We start from the raw sequence: 20,850 nt of genomic DNA on the forward strand, positions 1-20,850 counted from the left end.
GAGCAACCTCTCTGGACCTGAAAAAATAATTTCTAAGTGTGGAGACTCATTCCCTCAGAAGATAATTAGTATTGGCGATTTTTAAAAATTCTTCCTTACCAACCTTATTGTAATATTATAATCCAACACTAATCCTAAGGCCATTTAGCATACAGTGTTCTCTATTCACTTTCTCCTTTATCACTTTGCATGCTGGGGTATGGCGCCACGTGCAGCAATGAGCCATGAGGCCCGCAAACAAACTAACCATTTTATCACATGTGAACCCAGACCATAAATACCTGTGATCTATTCAGAGTCACACCTAATTGCATTACTATCCTGATTGGTCATATCACGCAATGATATAGCCAAAACCAAGACATATTTTTACCATCATAACCCAGGAACCCTGCAGCCTGTTTTAGCATTATGCCTTCCTCCCTTCAATGAAAATAGTTTTGCACCATGCTTTAGCTCATAGCTCCCAGAGGGCGCAGGAGGTTCCAGTTTAGACTTGTGCTGTGCTTGCTGCCTCCTCCAAGAAATGGCCCAAAGATATGCTGGTTAGGTGGACTGGCTATGCTAAATTGCCCCTTAGTGTCAGGGGGACCAGTTAGGATAAATGCATAGGATTATGGGGATAGAGCCTGGGTGGAATTGTGGTCAGTGCAGACTCGATGGGCCAAATGGCTTCCTTCTGTACTGTAGGATTCTATGATACTATGAAATCTCACAAGAACAAGGAGCTCATCTGCTTCTCCCTTCCTCATGGTTAACAGCAAACTTCTTCACTGCAGCCGATAACAAGGGGCTGCCAAGATTTATTTGGTGATTTCCAACCATGCAAATTGAAGCTGTGTTTCTACTGGAGTTTGAACCTAAACACCCAGAATGGTTTTCTTGAACCTTCTGCAAGTGGGACCTCCAATAAACAGGTTCATAGGGAGAAATGTTGCCCATGTATCTCTGTTGTGAATGCCACTTTTCTGCTATTACTACAATATATTCCTTAAATGGTCAGCAGCAGCCCTTTAATTACTGCTGTTTCACAAGATTGTATGGTCCCAAACAGAGGCTATACTCTCTGGACAAAATTTTCACATGCCAATAATCAATTAAAATTAGGGAGAGGGAGTCTCCCCACCAAAAGCCTTCCTTGATCTAAATTCTGCTCGCTAAAGGATAAAGATTGAAGAGTAATGCTTCCAGACAGCTAGTCTGTGGAATTTGTAAGTGAGACACTGGATGCTATTACTCCTGTGGAATAAATCAGAGGTGCATAGGAGGGATAGAGAGTCTGTTTGATGAGGTTGTGGCTCATATCTTTCTCAAAGGACAAAGTGAAAACCCTCTTACTAAGCGCAATTAGTCAGTACTGGATGAAAAAGAATTTCTGCAAAATAATCACAATTCAATCTGTAAGCAGTTAGATAAAGTAGTTTGGTAGCATGTTCAAATAGATGTCAGATTTGTCTTCTGCTTTCTTTTAGTGTCAGCCTTGGCTCAGTGGTAGCCTCGGAGTGAGAGGCTTGTGAATCAAGGCCAACTGCAGCAACTTGAGCACACAATCGAAAGTTATGCTGTAATGAGTTTCCATCTTCTGAGCGAGATGGGAAAAAAACCAGAGACCAGCTGAGGAACTTTTGTTTTTTTTAAGCTGAGAAGTGTTCTGACACGGAATGCATTGTCAAGAGGTTATGAAAGCAGATTCAGTCATAACTTTCAAAAGAGAGTTGGGTAAATAATTGAAGGGGAAATATTTGTAAAGCTCTGGAGAAAGGGCAAGGGAAGGCAACTAAATGGACAACACTGTCAAGAATCTGGCAGAGGTGTGATAGGCAAATGGCCTCTTCTATGCTGTATCATAACAGCCAAAGTCCCATCTGTCCCTGAACATAAAACATTCTCAGCAATATTTGAAGAAGACTGGTGTTCTGGAAAATACTAATCCCTTCTTATGCATCGCTGAAACAGGTTAATTGCTGTTTGTGGAACCTTCCTGTGTGCAGATTGTTTGCTATGTAGCCTTACAATTACATTTCAAAATAACTTCACTGACTGTAAAGTGGTCATTACAATGTCCTGAAAGGCAGGTTCGACAATAAAAGCAGCAACCGACAATTATTTTCAACATCAAGTTACAAAATTATTTGAAAGTTGAAAACCCCAATTTGAAAAGAGTATAAAATGTAAACCAATTCTTTGTAAATCAGCATTTAAAAGCTTCCAGTGTACCTTTGTTTGGTGAAAAATAGTAAGAAAACCAGTTAACAGGCGAACAATAAAAGGTCAGGATAAGGATAAATATTTTGGTTCCTCTAGTTCAGACCGTCAATAATCTGACCCACTCAGCCAAGCATTCAGCTACCTTTTGGAAATCCTTAATGTCTTTGCTTTCACAATATCACTTGGTCAATCATTCCAAATGTCTAGTTGTCTTGAGTAAAGACATTTTAAAGATTTCTCCCTTTGTTCTATGGTCCTATCCATTACAGCACAGAGGCAGTGGTACAGTTGGTAGTCCCAACAATGACAACCCATATATGTGATTGTTGATGACTCAATACATTAAGAAACAAATAAGAATGGTTTCCATAAAAACACATCTCATTTAGTTGTTTCATTTTCTCTTCAGGAAGTTCTAACAGCAAGCCAACATTGTGTTTGAAAGGAAAGGAAGTCAGCTTTTTTTGTAATGTTTATAAAGTTGCCCAGCACAAAGGAATCATCTGCTGCAAAGATTAGGCACTACAAAGTTTATTTACATGCCAAATTTCCTTTCACTGGGAGTTTTGTATTAGGATAATTCTGTCGCTAGTGCTCCAAGGAGTTCTTTTGGAGAAAGAAAGTTTTAAAAAGTGCTAAATTCTGTGTCATGATGACCACGAAGGTCACGGGGGATCGTCGATAGATTTCCCCCTGGGCTTCATGGAATTTATTGAGCAAGCAGAGGCTCACTCAATGGGAAGCAGAGAGTTGGGTAAATAATTGAAGGGGAAATATTTGTAAAGTTCTGGAGAAAGGGCAAGGGAAGGCAACTAAATGGACAACACTGTCAAGAATCTGGCAGAGGTGTGATAGGCAAATGGCCTCTTCTATGCTGTATCAAAACCTTTACTCGGGCTGGAGTCGTAGGTCCTGAGGTGAAGATTACTTGACTAAGCTGTGGGAGCGGCCTTTTCCTTTGATGTGCAATAAAGGGTGTTGGTGATGGGAAACTGACATTTGGCTGAATTATTACACTTGGATTCTCTTTTCATTGCCCTCATTTCCCTGGTGAACTACTCTGGGTAGGCAGATCGGTGAGGGAGGTTTAAAAGGGTCAATCACCAAACTCAACCCCTAACTCGCATAGCAATGACTGGTGGGATGTGAAATTCTCTTTGCCACTTCAGGAAAGTGTTGAAGCCTGCTGTGGAGTTGCCAAACCTGTGCTGTAGCCAGCAGGAAGCTCAAGGATCGCCTCAGGGATACAATTGCCTATGTGTGGGCACTTCACTCCTCCCCCTCCCCCAGACACAGGGCGAGGTGGGGTGGCTATCTGCCTCATCAGGAGAAAGACTTTGACCGGACATCACACACCTACACGATGGATGTGCTCTCCAAAATGGGGTTTAGGGAGAGAATCTGCAATTAGATCCAACTGACCTACACAAACATCAGTAACAGAGCTTTAATCTGTGGAGGGGGATTGGAGAGCTTTCCAATTCAATCCGGAGTCAGGCATGGCTGCTCTCTCTCCCATCCCGTTTGTGTGGTGTATTGGACGTTGTTGCCGAGTCCATCAGATTCGGTCATTAGAGGGGTGATGATCCCAGGCAGTGGAGGTACTCTGGTCAAAGCCTTGCTGCACTTTGGCAATGTCACCATCTTCTTCTCATTCCAGCTCTCTATGTGCAGACTGATGAGCATCTACAGTCCTCGGAAGTCAAGCTAAGCTGTTGCAAGGGCGAGGCTATGTTATTTGGGAACTGGGCCAACTGATCCTTTGACCCTTTAGCTGTCAGTCAGACTGCCTGAAGGTGCTGGAGATGTGGTTCAGAGGGACCAGGACAGGCACTGGAAATGGCAAGTAGCTATGGTAAAGCAAAACTGCTCCCCCTCTGTTCCAGTAAGAACCTGGTCATCAGATACAAGGCACTCTTGTTGCTGTATGTGGCACAGATCCAGCCCATTCCTCACTTCTGCACTGTGTCAATCACCCAAGCCGTCTTCCTGTTTATCTGAAGGACGAAAATGGATGGTACTCACAGACATACAACGGACAAACCTCTAGACAAAGTGGGGGGAAAAACACACTCAAAATAGCTGTCATTCCAGTGGCTACTTTTGTGCGTGACTGCATCAAGCTGTGCATAGACTCTCAGTACACAAGTGTCACTAAGTGCTGAGGTTCTAACTGTCCCTGGTGCTGCAAAGAATGGGTCTGGTCTGAGCACATTGCCATTGAACACTTCAAGCTGTTGGACCATGCCAGACCATTTAAGGCGGCACCTTTAACCACAGACCATCAGACATTGGTCCACATGTAACATCGTAAGACCCTACAGGAAAAGGACATGGTGGGTCCTGTCGGATAGTATCTTGAGCAGACTGTTAGTCACTTGGCAGAAAGAATGCCTCATCATCAGAACTTTTGAACAAGCACTAAGATGTTGCTTAGCTGGTGGTGAGAAAGGCTCCTCCCATCAGATCCTTCCTGCATGGCCAGATGCTCATCCTCTCCACTGGTTGCCCTTGAGGTGGCTGTGGTGGGGAAGCGGCCTTTGCTTACCTCCTTCTTTAATGTGCTTTACAAAGACGGTCTGTAGAGAGATGCAGTGCGTCTTATCAAGGTTCATTCTGGGCTACTCCGTGATGCAGGATTCTGTGTTCTAGGGGCTACTCCACAAACTGCAGCTGGAGGACCTATATAACTCAGTGAAAGACACACTTTGGTCTGCCCGAAACTCAAGGGTCTTCCGGTTCAGAGTTGTCTTGGACTGAGCATTGCCGGTTGCAGACTGGCACATTTCACAGTTCAGCATTACTTGCTGGGGATGCATTAAAGCTTGAGGCAGCCACCAGAGAGGTGCAATGGGGAATATTTGCTGTCTCAGGCCTTTCAACCACAGTACACAGAGGAACTGGAAACTGATAGAAGATCTCTGGCTGTATGCCTAACGTGCAATGTACGTTGTGAATGTCAAGAGTATTGAAAATTGTACAGAGGCACCGCAGGATGGAATATGACGTTTGGAGAGGGGTTGAATTTTATTGCACTGTAATTTTCAATTTGAAATGTTTTGTAATGTACTTTTACAAATTTTATGAAGTAAATATTTTGGGGAAAAATTAAGCACAATTTGGTTCTTCTCCAGCCGTAATCCAGTTGCGGTAAAGGAAATGTAAATTTCCCCTTAGTCCAACAATTCTTTATATACATTCCAACTAAACCTTAAATTATATCAACTACATGCAAGGTATTCAAGCATTGTAATAGGTACTATCATCTCACACTTTTAGATAGATACACAGGAAAACGTTGCTGTCCTTGCACTAACTGAGGATGTGGTTTAAAGACAAGCTCGTGAGAACTTGTTTTTTAAAGTTGCAGCCAACTAATTGAAAGGTCAAAAGCTCGGTACCTCAGTGTTATCTTTGTTACAAGGAACTTCGTTAAGCTATTAGTTTAGTTATCACCAGAGAGTCAAACCACTAGAACCACCTTTAGAAGAGAATGAGTTGCACTAAAACGGAACGATTCAGAGAGACGCAGCACATTCCTACCAAGCTGTCACCTAGCAAGTTAACACGAGCAGTGTAAACATGAGCAGTGTATAACCTCCCCCTGGACTTGCAGTTCAGTCTCCATCAGGTCCAGGCTAGCAACAATTGACAATAGATGGAACTAATGACTCACCTTTTGAGGTCACTTCCTCAGTCAGTTCCTTCCCTCCCCCTTGCTTTGATTGTATTCATCAGCATGTTTTAAAGTGCTCCCTTTGGCTGTGCGGCATTAACTCTTTTGTTGTTTAATGTATTCTGACTGCCCTCCAGTCACAGACCTTCCCCTTTATTCTTTTCCCACCCTCCCCCGTTTCTCCTTCTTAAATCCTATTACATTTCCAACTTTTGCCAGTCCCGATCATCGACCTGAAACATTCACTTTGTTTCTCGGATGCTATCTGGTATAAAATAAAAAGAGGAAGTGCTGTGGGAAATCCCCCAGGAGGTCTGTGGTGAATCATTGATTGATCTCCCTGTGGGGCTTGTGGTGTACGAGTTCCCTGGGTAACAAGCAGTGGCCTTCCTAGCTGGAACTCATTACCTGAGCCTTTTATAAGGCAGGCCCAGGACTGGGCCTGCTGAGCTGTACTCCTCGGCAAGGAAGAGCATGTGTAAACATCACAGTTGTGGTTTTACTTTGCATTCTGTAATAAACTATGTTTCTTTCCACACGGACATCCAGAGTCATTACATGCTAGATAAACTCAGCAGGTCTGGCAGCATCTGTGGGGAAACAAAAAGAGTCAATGTTTTGAGTCCAATATGATTCTTATTATGAAGTTCTGAAGAGGAGTCATACTGGATTTGAAACATTGGGTTCGATTTTACCATCAAAATGCGCCCATTTTCGGGTGCGAAAACTTGGTAAAGTTGGGCGCGAGGCAAGTAGCGTGATCCGCGCCAGCTCCCCCTTTACCAAGGCCCGAAAATGGCCACGATCAGGACTGCCCTGAAACGGGCTCGACGGCAATTTAAATGCATTGGCATATATTTAAATTGACATAGTGGGCTGCACGCCCAACATTACTGGCACTTCCCCCTTTACCACTGATTTTGCCCATCCAGATTTGGCGCGAAACAGATATGCTCTACAAATGTCCGATTCGGGCGCTTCAGATACTGAGGTGGTAAGTGCCGAGCATCCATCAGGATTAACTGAAGATTCTTTCTGCTTGTTGCCGCTGGACAACTTGCCCCAACAAGAGATAGAGAGCGAAAAAAAAGGTCCTTCTTCTCCCAGTTGTCAATCCATTTTAGAGGATGATTTGCTTCCACACTAAAGATGAGTCCTCAGGTATCTGAGGAGGCCAATGTGTGACCTAGTCTTTGTCACGGGGGGTGGTTGGAGGAGCGAGTGGGTGGGGTGCCATCTGCTCCTTTCACTGTTTAGCTTCAGTTTGCTCTCCGCAGTGAAACGCTAGGTATTTGGCTCTTTCTCAGATGCTTTTCCTCCACTTGGGGCAGTCTTGGGCCAGGAATTCCCAGCCGCTGATGAGGATGCTGCACTTTTTCAAAGAGGCTTTGAGGGCATCCTTGAAGCCTTTCCTCTGCCCTCTTGGGACTCACTTGTCGTGTTGAGTAGAGCGCTTGTTTCGGGAGTCTCACGTCAGGCACGTGGACTATGCAGCCATCCCCGCGGAGCTGATCGAGAGCTCAATGCTTGTTCCCTGCATTTCTCTTGTCGTTGCCACGTGATGATGATCATGCCCTTTGTGCCCCTTAGTGGGCAGAATTCACATTACAACTCTGAGAGGAGCTCTTCAGCCATAGGGAGAAAGCGATTAAGGAGGACTCTTGCTAACACCTTCCTGTGGCTGATACCAGGGAAATTTCTCTATAGTTGGATTTGTCATCTTTCTCGAATACGGCATCCAAGCATCTTCTCCTTCTTCCAGGTAAGGGAAATGAGATAATGTATTCATGCCAAAAGTGTTTCTCTACCATGTTTTAGTGCTTCAGCAGGGATTCCATCCTCTCTGGATGCCTTGTTGTACTTTAGCTGTTGGATGGCTTTTCTACCTCAGGCTGGGTTGGGGTTATGTTGGGATGCTAGGAGGTAGGATGCTGCGGGATGGAATTGAGCTTAACGGTGTTGAAGACTGTCCAGGAGGTCTTTGAAGTGCTCTTTCCAGTGGCCGCTGACTGCCTCTCTGTTCTCGATCAGCACCTCTCAAATCTTGGCCAGCAATGGGGTGGGGCATTGGGTGCTTGAGCTGTAGGTGGTCCTGGCTGCACTAATGAAACCTCGCACGTCATGGTTGTTGGCTGACTGCTGAATCTCCTGTGCTTTCTCCACTCACCATCGCTTCCTTAGGTCACAGGTTAGACCTCAGCCATCTGTAGAACTGCTTTCCAGTTCTCAAGCTGGGGCTGGGGCTTCAGATTCAGAACAGCTTTGTGTTTGTGGCTAATCAGATTCTGGATCTCCTCGTCATTCTCATCGAGCCTGGTGCATCCTGGTCGAGTGACCAGGTGGCTTTTCACAGGTGTTGATATGGAGGCCTCGAGGGCAGACCAGGGCTGTGAACACTGTGTCTTTGGGTCGCTGGGAGTTGTCAGGTTGGCAGCAAGATGCTGGCTGAATAGGACTCTGCTATTAGGGTCTTTGAGTGCCTCAACATTGATTTTCTGGTGGATTTGTTTCTCTTACCATCACTGCTTTGGGGCTGTATTGACTTTGATCATTAAGCGGATTGGTTAGTGGTCCATCCAGCAGCCATTGGGTCCAGTCATGGCGCGAGTGAAACACACATACTTGCGATTCCTTTCCTGGACAATGTTGTTGTTGAGCAGGTGCCAGTACTTGGAGCAAGGCTGTTGCCATGAGACCTTGTACCTCTCGCTCTGACAGAATAAGGTGCTGGTTATGACAAAACCCTGTTCTTGCATTTTGTCCAACACTATTGGCGTTTGATTTTCCTAGCGCCCCGCACCTCCCGAGAGGTCTGTGTCCTTCCCAACTCTGGTGTTGAAATTGGCAAGGAGGATCAGCTGGTCTCCCACTGAAACTCAATTTGAGGATTGTGTGAGGCTGGAGTAAAATTCCTCTTTGGACTTGTCTGTAGATTCGAGTGTTGGGGTGTACACAGTGAGCACTGTAGCATCCTGGTTCTGGGCTAGGCTGAGCCAAAGGGTCATGAAGCATTAGTTTATCCTGCAAGGGACGGCTCTGACACGGCAAACTGGTTTGTTTTTAACGGTGAAGTCAATCCCGTGGAGGTGGCAATCTTCCTCTGGTTTACCTTTCCAGAAGAAAGTGGAACTACCACCTTGTTCCTTGAGCTGATCCTCCCCTATCCTCCCGGTCTTGCTGAGGGCTGGGAGACTTGGGCTCACGGGCAATGATGGCAGCATGGTGTTATGGTCTGTTGCAGTTGGTGTTGTCCATGAGAGTCCGGAAGCTCTGTGCAGTCCCCCTGCCCAGACCCGCCCCCTCACCCCTATGCACCCCCCCCCCCCCACTCCCCAGCCACCTCACCTGTATGCACTCCCACTCCTCCGCCCTGCCACCTTTCCCCCGCTGACTGTGCTTTCAGTGTGGCTGGCTCAGCCACCTGCTGTTACCTCCCTAGCAGCTGCATGAACTGCAGTGGGGCAATGAGGCAGCACTGCAGCACCCAGGGACAGACCGCACAATTGTTGGCCTCGTGAAGAATCAATGTCCTGTCTGCAAGCAGCATCCTAAAAGCATGTGTACACTGGGCTGCACTGCTACTGTTTGCAATCTCAGTCACGTCGGCTCCAAGGGATTTGGAATTCTCAGATTTTCTCGTCGTCAGCCACAAGCATGTTAAAGTGCTTCAGCACTTGAGAGATGTTGTGCTCGACTGTAGTCCCCCAGTTTCACATAGGATGCTTTAGATCTAGATTTCGACTCATGTGGCTGATGATTTAGTGGCGAGATGCAGTCCTTTCCAGATATTAACGCTAAATACAATGACCCCAGGAAATAAGCAGCTTAAAATAGTGCCAGTCAGTGGATGTCCTGAACATACTGTCAACTTCCAGAAATTGCAATCTGATCTTCAATGGCTCTGATTAGACATCGATATGACTGCCCTAGAAGCCTGAACCCTGCATGAATGTGTCTCCATGGTGAACACTGACTATATTTAACTGGCTCCACTTTGCTGTGTAACTAGCATTTTTTTTCTTCTGCTGCCTTTCCTGCCAGCACAAGCTCCTGAATGTCCACATCAACCTCAATCTCCCACTGCCCAAAGCTCAGGCCAAATCTGTATATAGTATTTGCAGAACCAGAGTTTCGTAATCTTCCTCCATTTAAATGGTATACTCTTTTTCTATTCTTCCTGCTAAAATGGTCAAAGTTCACATTTTCACACATTGGACAATCACTTAACCCGCCTATGTCCCTTTGCAGACTCTCGAAGCCTCTTGACTACTTATTTTCTACCTATTTTGGTGTCATCGGCAAATTTAGCAACTGTACATTCAGCCCCTTCATCCAAATCATTGATATCAATTGTAAGTTAAGGTGCAAGCAGTGAGCTCTGTGGCACTCCACTAGTAACAGCTTGTTTTAAAGTTTATTAGTGTCACAAGTAGGCTTACATTAACACTGCGATGAAGTTACTGTGAAAATCCCCTAGTCGCCACACTCCGGTGCCTGTCTGGGTACGGCCAATGCACCTAACCAGCACGTCTGTCAGAGGAAACTCATGCAGACACGGGGAGAACATGCATTCTCCACACGGACAAGTCACCCAAGCCAGGAATTGAACCCAGGTCTCTGGTTAGCAGTGCTGCCTCTCAGCACCACTGTGCCACCCACAGGACTGATTCCAATTAAATCCTCGGATAATGAAGGAATCTGTACCCACATGCAACAAGACCTGGGCTACTATCAGATTTGGGCTGGTAAGTGGCAAGTAACATTTGTGACACAATTTGCCAAACAATGATTACCTCCAACAAGAGTCTAACACCACTCCCCCCTCCCCCCCAACCCACCACCTTGACATTCAACCACATCATCATTGACAAACCTCCCCCACCATCAATATCTTTGTCTTTGCCACTGATTGGTAACATAACTGACCAATCATATAAATACTGCAGCTTATGTTCACGACCAGGTGGCCTTGATGGAAAACATGCCGTGTCCGCTGGCATACTTCAGGCCTTCCGGGCCCAGTGGACACAGCGGAGGCTGGGGCATATTGTCACTCCCGGGAATGACATTTTAAGTTGAATTAAATTTTCTTTTGACATTCTATTTTAGTTATATTGCCCCACCAGGTGCTGTCACCTGCTCTCATTTGTATAATTTACTGATTATTGGTTTTATTAAAAGAATGTAAAAACTGCAGCTTTTTCTTTATTCATTAAAATGATGTGGGCATCACTGGCTAGGCATTTATTGTCCTCAAGAAGGTGGTGGTGAGCCACCTTCTTGAACCGCTGCAGTCCATGTGATGTAGGTACACTCACAATTCTGTTAGGGATGGAGTTCCAGGATTTTGGCACAGCGACATTGAAGGAATAGCAATACATTTCCAAGTCAGGATGGTGAGTGGCTTGGAGGGGAACTTACAGGTGGTGTTGCTGCCATGTGTCTGCTGTTCTTCTAGGTGGTAGTGGTCGTGAATTTGAACCACAAACTTTGGAGTCAAAAGCTGGATATTCTGCATTGAGTAACTCATCTCCAGATTCCAAAAAGCCTTTCCACAATCTACCAAGCAACAATCAGGAGTTTGATGAAATATTCTCCACCAGGATGAGTAGAGTTACAATATCAAGATCAACACCATCTAGAACAAAGCAGCTCATATCATTTGCTCCCCATTATCCACTCCAAACAACCATTCACCCCATTCGCCTCAAGCACACTGTACCTGCAGTATATACCAACATAAAATGCACTAAAGCCTCCTTCAACAGCACCTCTGCTACCTATTATATCCAGCATCTATAGACTAGCATTTACATGGGAACATCACCCAGTCACACAAGATCCTGACATGAAAATATATTACTGTTCTTTCATTGTTACTGGTTCAAAATTTTGAACTCCTTCCTCAAGAGTCTGCAGCAGTTCAAGAAAAGAACATACCCTCACCTTCTCAAGGGTGATTAGGGACAGATAATAAATGCTGGATTTGGCAGCAATGCCCACATCCCATGAATGAATATAACAAAAAGGGTTGTGCGATGTCCTCAGGTTGAACAAAGTGCTATGTAAATACAAGCCTTTCTTTGAGCGTGCCAGATCCGCAAACCGAGTCATTCCTCAACTGGTCTGATATCAAACATATCAGAAATCTTCAGAACAGAATGGTAAATGGATTGCGTTGGTAACTCAACCAAACAAAGCAAAACAATGACTCACACTTTATGCGAAATTTATTTTACCACTCTCAGCTATTTATGACTTGGCAAAAAGAATTCAGCAGGACTAAGTAAATTCTTTTGCCCTAAATGCACGTTTGTGAAGAAAATTAAATACTTATATAGAATGATTTAATTGTGAAAAAGGCACTCTACTTCACCAATGCAAAATAAACTGTAAAAGGATAAGGAAAGTTTAGATTGCATTAATGACTCATTTATTAGTATGTGGCAAACTGCTGGTTAAATATATTGCAACATATTAAAAATGATATAGACAAAGCTAAATTATAAAAATCAGGACCAATTGAAGGCTTCTTTTTTTAATCAGGCATTGGTATCATTACGCAGTAATGCAACATGTACAAAAGATTATATATTATGCTTCAGAAAATGTACCCAGCTAAATCAACAGTGCAGGAAAGTTTATTCTTGATAATTATTTACGACTAGTTTGTATTTTCGTTTTGGCATTAGTCAAATAACCAAAGTACGTCAACCGATATGGTTCTATGCTGAATGCGGGGACAGTAGTTCATCACATGACTTGGTCTTAGCATCACACTCAAACCTGACAAAGGAGGAGAAACATTGGGCCTTAAGGCAGTGATGTAAGATGGCAAGTTTGATCAATTAATGGTGCGGAACCATTCACCTCCCTCGCAATTAGAATCATCAGCTCCATTCTCTAAACTCAAAGTTCAACTGTGCAAAGAAAAACAAGTGTTAAACCCAGGCCATCTTCAAATTTATCTGGAGATCAAAGATGGATCATGTCCGGAGGGAGGGGTGATGCACCATCAATCAAACAAAGACTAGTTTGTATGCAAGAACAAATAGGCTTTTATTAGCAAAAGACTTGGAGCACACCTATGCCGATGAACTGGTCCAGAGACTGAGGCAGGGGGGTGGGGAGCAGTCACCTTTATACCTGGACCCGGCAGGGGGAGGAGTCCCGGGCAGGGCCGGCAGGGACATGTCCAGGCATGTCACACACACAGGCAATAAGCTAACAGTGGTTTACCACAAGGCGATGCACAAATCTCCAGAGAAGGGAGGGAAAAAACATTCCCAACGCCGCCCTCATCCTGATGGCCACCTTTGTGTGCGGCTGCATCAAGCTGTGTGTAGATCCTCAGTACACTAACAACAAATACCACTATTTTTTGAGGTTCTACCTGTCCCAAGTGTTGCGGAGGATGGGTCTGGCCACATTGCCGCGGAACGCTCCAAGTAGTTGGACTGTACCGCAGCACCGGTCCTTCATGGAGACATTTTTCCAGAAACACACCTTTGACCACATGGCGATCAAGCAGTGGTCAGCACATAACGTCCTTGAGGCCCTGAGAGAAAACGAGACGGCAGATCCTGTCAGATGGTTCCCTGAACAGACTGTCAATGTCAGCTGGCAGAATGCCTCATCACCAGAACTCACAAACAAGCACCAAGACCTGGCTTGGCTGGTGGTGAGAAGGGCACTCCCCGTCAGATCCTTTATGCACGCTCGAGGTCTCAACCTCACCGCACGCTGCCCTCGAAGCGGCTGCGGGGGCGATGAGGCGGTCGCACACCTCCTTGTGGAATGTGCCATTGCAAAGAAGGTCTGGAGTGAGATGCAGTGGTATTTGTCGCGGTTCATCCCGAGCAGCTCGGTGACGCAGGACTCTGTGCTCTACGGGCTGTTTCCGGGGACGCACACCGAGACAAATATCAACTGCTGCTGGAGGGTCATCAACTTGGTGAAGGACGCACTTTGATCCACCTGAAACTTGCTGATCTTCCAGCTGAAAGAATTGTCCTCGACCGAGTGTTGCAGACTGGCACATTCCAAGGTCCAGGACTACGTGCTCAGGGACGCGCTCAAGCTTGGGGCAGCCGCCGCAAAGGCACAATGGGGAAAGGCCACCGTGTAAAGCCTTTCAAACGAGGCAGACCGAGGGCCCGGTAACTGCAGAATACCCTCGGCCTGCGTAACTATGTGCCAATCTGAAAAATAACAGCACACAGTAAACTCTGATGTATGCACATAGTTTAAGCAATGAAATGTAATGAATGTAATGTTTTGTAAATAAGCACTGTATTGTACTGTAAAAATGATTCTTTTTTTTGCACGGTTTGTAAGTTTTGGATCTGTTGTTTTGCAATGTTCTATTTGAGAGTTTCTTTTATGAATAAAGTATATTTTTGAAATTAAAAAAGTGTTAAAACATTCAGCTTTGTGCATTACATTAGCGCAGTTTAACGTCTCATGTTTAAAGGAAGTCAGTTTATTTCACAGTTTGGAACCATCTTTGATTTTGTGAGAGAGAGTAAGTTCTTCAATTAGCTTTTCTAAATCTACAGTTCTAAATTTTTAATGTTAGTGGAACGCGTTGTGTTATATTTAGCACATCACTTCCAAAAATTGATTTTATATGTATTTTATATTGACTTTCTGTAATTGCTGTAACCTTTAAGTTTTGCAAAACTGTTCTGTACTTTTAGTTAAAATGTACTAAGTAATCAAGGCAGCAAAGCGGCACAGAGGTTAGCACTGCTGCCTCCCAGCTCCAGGGATTGGGGTTCAATCCTGGCCTCGGACAAATGTGTGGAATGTGCACATTCTCCCCATGTCTGTGTGGGTTTCCTCTAGGTGCTCCAGTTTCCTCCCACACTCCAAAGGGTTAGGTGGATTGGCTATGCCAATTTGCCCCTTGGTGTCAGGGGATTAGCAGAGTAAATACGTGAGGTTATGGGAATAGTGCCTGGGTGGGATGGTTGTCGGTGCAGTCTCGATGGGTCAAATGGCCTCCTTGTAGGGATTCTATACCAAGCACTGACAGATACAACAAATACATACTATAGCAATGCAGTTCTCTCAGCAAAAACAGATTGAAAAGTGCCTGTTTAATAAAGTTCTACAGGACGTAGGAATACTGATAGATCAACTAAACGGCTGGACCAACGCTAGACATCAATTCAAATAAAAGCAGGCATCAAAATCATTCTCACTAGTCTCTGTTAGTGCTTTGTAAATTTATTTTTAAGGTTATAAGCAACTTTTCCACTCTATTCTTTGTTTTAAAAGTAAAATAGCTAAATTCCAAGTAACCAAACGGAGAAGTATCCTCAACCTTCAAACAACCTGTACAAAACATCGATAAAAGCAAAATATCGTGGACGAAAATACATTTCGGACAAGGATAATCCAGACTCGAAACATTGGCTCTATTATTTCTCCAGATGCTGTCATAGCTGCTGAGATTTTCCAGCATTTTCTGTCCTTGTACAAAACAAAGTTACTGATCAGGGCCCAATTTAATAGCAACTGAATGAAGTCTGAAAGTAGGAGCTCAAGATATTAATCATGGTGGGGGCGGGGGGGGGGGGGGGGGGGGGTGGATGATGGCATATTTTCCCCATTCTGAACAAATGGGCGAATGAGATATCATGAAACAATTTTAACAAGTAGCAGCGAACAAACTTTGAGAGGGATGGTCCCACAGGTAATTGACACCTTATCAGGCTAGTCAGGGAACAATGGAAAAAAAAAGTCAATAGGTGACAATCAGCCTCAAGAAACGACTTAGAAACTGATCCTGTCCATTGTCTGCATGGGTTTCCTCCCACAGTCCAAAAATGTGCAGGTTAGGTGGATTGGCCATGTCAAATTGTCCTAATGTCCCAAATTGTGTAGGTTAGGTGGATTAGGGATTATGGGAATCGGGTGGGAGTGTGTGGGCCCTGAGATGTTGAGTAAGTGCAGACTCAAGGGGCTGAATGGCCTCCTTCTGCACTGTAGGGATTCTATGAGCTTCTGGTCATTCCTGTCTCATTCTGGCTGAAGATTCTACAACAAATTCATCAAGGCCACTTGGGGATTACAAAATGCAGAGCAGGAGGCCAGTCTGCAGTGCGGTGGCTGGGAATATCAAGAGCAATTGAAGAGATTATTTAAAACTGCCAAGTATACTCGCTGTTCAAATCAGTCTAATGGGAGCCCCTCATCCCCACGGTTACCTCCCAGACCATGAGAGAGTTTGGAAATGGATCTATTATATGCAACAGCAAGTCCTTCCTCATCATTGTTGAATTATTTCTCTCAGTGGATCAAAGTGAAGCATTTACACACAGCCACAGACTTGCTCATTAGATTGTTGAGAGAAATCTTTGTGATCCACAGCATTCTGAGCCAGGTGGTGCCTGACTATGGGCTGCAATTTACTGACACTTCATTAACTGTGTCAGGAATTATGAATTTCAACTTTCTAGATGACAATGAACAGTGATAGTGGAGATGGCTTCTCAAGTGCATAAGAACTACCACAAAAACTGTGAGGATGCTGTTAACCAGATCAACCTGGAGCCCTATTGCTCTTATGTTTACCTTTCCATGTCCTCTTACTTTGACCGGGATGATGTTGCCCTGCGTCACTTTGCTGAGTTCTTCAAGGAGCAATCACATGAGAAATGGGAGCACACAGAGAAACTGATGAAATTCCAGAATAAGTGTGGAAGCCGAATCATCCTGGAGGACATCAAGAAAAATATTAAGGTATTGACAATCTAATAGTGAGGTGGAAAGGGTCGTCTGCACTATTAAAACTCTCTCAAAGAAAATGACACCTTTCCAATGGCACTTTTAATTTATAGATTGGTCCCATCAAAACGTCACACTTAAATTCCCATGCTGCTAAAGAAATTAATCCCACGGTTGGCAGTTAGAGACTATTAGAAGATTCAGGACCGAGAACAGTTCTGCAGACAAGCAACAAGCTTCTACTTACAATTAGGCGATACCGTACAAGTAACCTGCCATGCTAAACAGAGGTGACAAAGTTTGGAACAGGGATCTTGACAGAGAAGGTGTCACTGTCCTGAGGAATGATGATCAGCAACAAGGACACCTATGTCAGACTCTTAATTATTGACTACAGCTCAGCCTTCAACACTATTATTCCTACAAAACTCATCTCCAAACTCCGTGGCCTGGGCCATGGCACTGCCCTCTACCTAGTCCAGAAGGCACAATTAGATGGAACAAGAGCAGTCTTCTCCTCATTCTTTGTGGCAAACCTTCTTTCACACATTTGAGAAACCCAAATAATTATAACACCAAGTACCACAACTTCAGACCAACAAAGTCAGCCCAAAGTGGTTGAGACTACCACTCCTCCAAACACAAAAGGAGATCTGGAAGATTGCCAGACCATCTGAATCTGTAAAGTCAGAGACTTGGGGGGGGGAGGGGGAGCATGTAAATATTATAGTAAATACATTTGGGTAAAGACTCAGGGGAGGTGTAGTGTTAGAATGTCTGGGACTGTAAGGATTAATGTGGGACTGGGGAAAATGTACCACCCATATTACGATGCAGAGTCATGTGGAATTAATAGAGTGTAGTAGTGGGTCTGGTAGAGGTTGGCACGGCGATAGCACCTAGTCAGACTGTATCCTATATATAGTTGTGTTACTAATGAACAATTATTGTTCAACCGTATCAGTCTCTAGAGGAGACAACCACACAACAGTAGGTATAAAGTTTGCAAATATTATATACAAGACCTGCAACTCAATGTTGGCAATGTGCAATATTTTAAAACTCATGCTTCAGTAATATTGCTGCATTACAAATGTAAACCAGTGTTGCATCAAGCAAATAGCAGAAATAAAATTGTCACATGTATTAATAGTGAAAAGTATTGTTTCTTGCATGCTATACAGACAAAACATACCGTTCATAGAGAAGGAAATGAGTGTGTGCAGAATGTAATGTTAGTCATAGCTAGGATGTAGAGAAAGATCAACTTAATGCAAGGCAAGTCCATTCAAAAGTCTGACAGCAGCAGGGAAGCGGTTCTCGAGTCGGTTGGTACGTGACCTCAGATTTTTGTATCTTTTTCCCGAAGGGAGAAGGTGGAAGAGAGAATGTCCGGGGTGCATGGGGTCCTTAATTATGCTGGCTGCTTTGCCGAAGCAGCGGAAAGTGTAGACAGAATCAATGGATGGGAGGCTGGTTTGCATGATGAATTTGGCTACATTCATGACCTTTTGTAGTTCCTTGCAGTCTTGGGCAGAGCAGGAGCCACACCAAGCTGTGATACAACCAGAAAGAATGCTTTCTATGGTGCATCTGTAAAAGTTGGAGAGAGTCGTAGCTGACATGCCAAATTTCCTTAGTCTTCTGAGAAAGTAGAGGCGTTGGTGGGCTTTCGTAACTATAGTGTCGGCATGAGGGGACCAGGACAGGTTGTTGGTAATCTGGACGCCTAAAGACTTGAAGCTCTCGACCCTTTCTACTTCGTCCCTGTTGATGTAGACAGGGGCATATCCTCCTTTATGCTTCCTGATGACAATCTCCTTTGTTTTGTTGATATTGAGGGAGAAATTGTTGCTGCATCAGTTCATCAGATTCTCTATCTCACTCTGTACTCTGTCTCGTCATAGTTTGAAATCCGACCACTACGATGGTGTCGTCAGCAAACTTGAAAATTGAATTGGAGGGGAATTTGCCCACACAGTCATAGGTGTATAAGGAGTATAGTAGGTGGCTGAGAACACAGCCTTGTGGAGCACTGGTGTTGGGGATGATCGTAGAGGTGGTGTTGTTGCCTATCCTTACTGATTGTGGTCTGAGTTAGGAAGTTCAGGATCCAGTCGCAGAGGGCAGTGCCATGGCCCAGGCCACGGAGTTTGGAGATGAGTTTTGTAGGAATAATAGTGTTGAAGGCTGAGCTGTAGTCAATAAATAGGAGTCTGACATAGGTGTCCTTGTTATCTAGGTGTTCCAGGGTTGAGTGCTTGGCCAGGGAAATGGCATCTGCCTACCGCCACAACAGGTCCACAGCAAACTGTGGTGGATCCAGGTAGTCTGGGAGGCTGGAATTGATTCGAGCCATGACTAGCCTTTCAAAGCACTCCATAATGATGGATGTCAGAGCCAGTGGACGATAGTCATTAAGGCACGCTGCTTGGTTTTTCTTAGGTACCGGGATGATGGTCGTCGTCTTGAAGCAGATAGGAACCGCAGTTGTAAAGAGAGGTTGAAGAGGTCTGTGAATACCCCTGCCAGCTGATCCACACAGGGTCAGAACTAATGCCCCAGAACTAAGGAATCCTTGTTCCACAGATGCTGTCAGATCTGCTGAGTTTCTCCAACATTTTCTGTTTTTGTTTTGGATTCCAGCATCAGCAGTATTTTGCATTTAAGGAATGCTGATAGTATTTTAGAACAATAGAAAGGTTGATTACAGATAAATTGTAAAATTTTGGATAAGGAAAAGGATAATCAGGGGTGAAAAAAATAAATATTCTGCTGTACACTAGAAATTATTTATGTTCAGCAGCAACACTACAGAAGATCTATCAACTTCAGATATACAGGCTTCTCAGTAAATCTCCATCTGTACAAGTTTCAAACAGAACTAAGATTCTTGAAGTTATCAACAGCAATATATAATTTCAGTATGGCAACTAGAGTTCGAATAGATAAGGTAGCTAGATTTAAATAGTAATTTCAAACAGAGTGCAGCTGTTGATCGATGCTTTTTTGTAGGGAATACATCACTAAACTTTCTAATACTGGAAAATAAAAAAGGTCCATCTGTAGAGGAGCATTTGGCTTCAAGGTAAATAAAATGCAGGGGAAGCATGGCTGAAATCAGGATCAAGATATTTCAATGAAAAATAACTGCTTATATAATTGACCCTTAGCTTTTTACATAACTTGAGAACATGAATGTCATATTTTCACATTGCCAGCTTCTTGCCTTGGAGCCAGGCAGATATGCTTGGAATCAAAAAGCGTGACTATGTAAGAATGTTAAGTTATTGGTTTTAGGTGTATTCTTATGGTAAACTATGTTCGTGACCAAGTAAAATCCTATTTTATTCATTTCCTTGCAGTAATGCACAGTATAGGTGTGTACAGCAGTTAAAGGGAAACAAAAAGCAACAGAAAAACAACTGACAGGCAATCTGGCATACAAATACCAGATATAACATCATACCGTAGATTGCTTAGTGAAGTTGATATGTATAGAAAACAGAATTTTTCCCATCATCTTATGTGCAAGATGAACTGGACAGTGTTAAAGTGATGAGATTAATAAATAAAGTGGCTGGAATTTGAGTGGCAGGGTAGCTGTTTTTAGGTTCATGTACCACAAATATAGGATTTGGGGAAAATTAAAATACATTCAGAGAAGGCTTAATACATGGACAATCTGGGAGTGAGTGAGTGAATGACTTACTGACAAATGGGTTCTTTGGTCTGAAATATGAATGACAAACTCAAATCATACTTTGACGAATGGACCGAAATGAAAACGTCATGATTTAAAGCGAAGAAAGGTTACCTCAAAGCTTGTCCCTTCAATCCAGCATCCAGCTGAATTATTGATATCTCCTCTTATGCTGGATATTTAATAATTGTTTCCAACCAATGAATAGTGTATAAGGTGAACATCAAAAGTGTTCCCAATTCAAATTTCTTCATGAGCACGTTTATTTAGATACCAATAATAAAATGATCAATAAAATGAGTCATAAGGTTCAAAGTTATTATACAGGATATCTAGACTGCACCAGAAAACTCGGTTTTAAAGCTTAAAAAAAAAGTGAGCAGTAAGAACTTTACATTGTTCTTCCCATTGTGGTTAAGCTTCTCCTTTGAAGATTACACTTCAATAAAGATGACAGTTCATTGAAGAGCAAATGATAACTTTCAACATGTCTAGTCACCAAGTATCTTAGCAACGTTACAACAGTTCT

The sequence above is a fragment of the Mustelus asterias genome, chromosome 13 (assembly GCF_964213995.1).
Source record: "Mustelus asterias chromosome 13, sMusAst1.hap1.1, whole genome shotgun sequence".
In the NCBI taxonomy this organism is placed as follows: domain Eukaryota; kingdom Metazoa; phylum Chordata; class Chondrichthyes; order Carcharhiniformes; family Triakidae; genus Mustelus; species Mustelus asterias.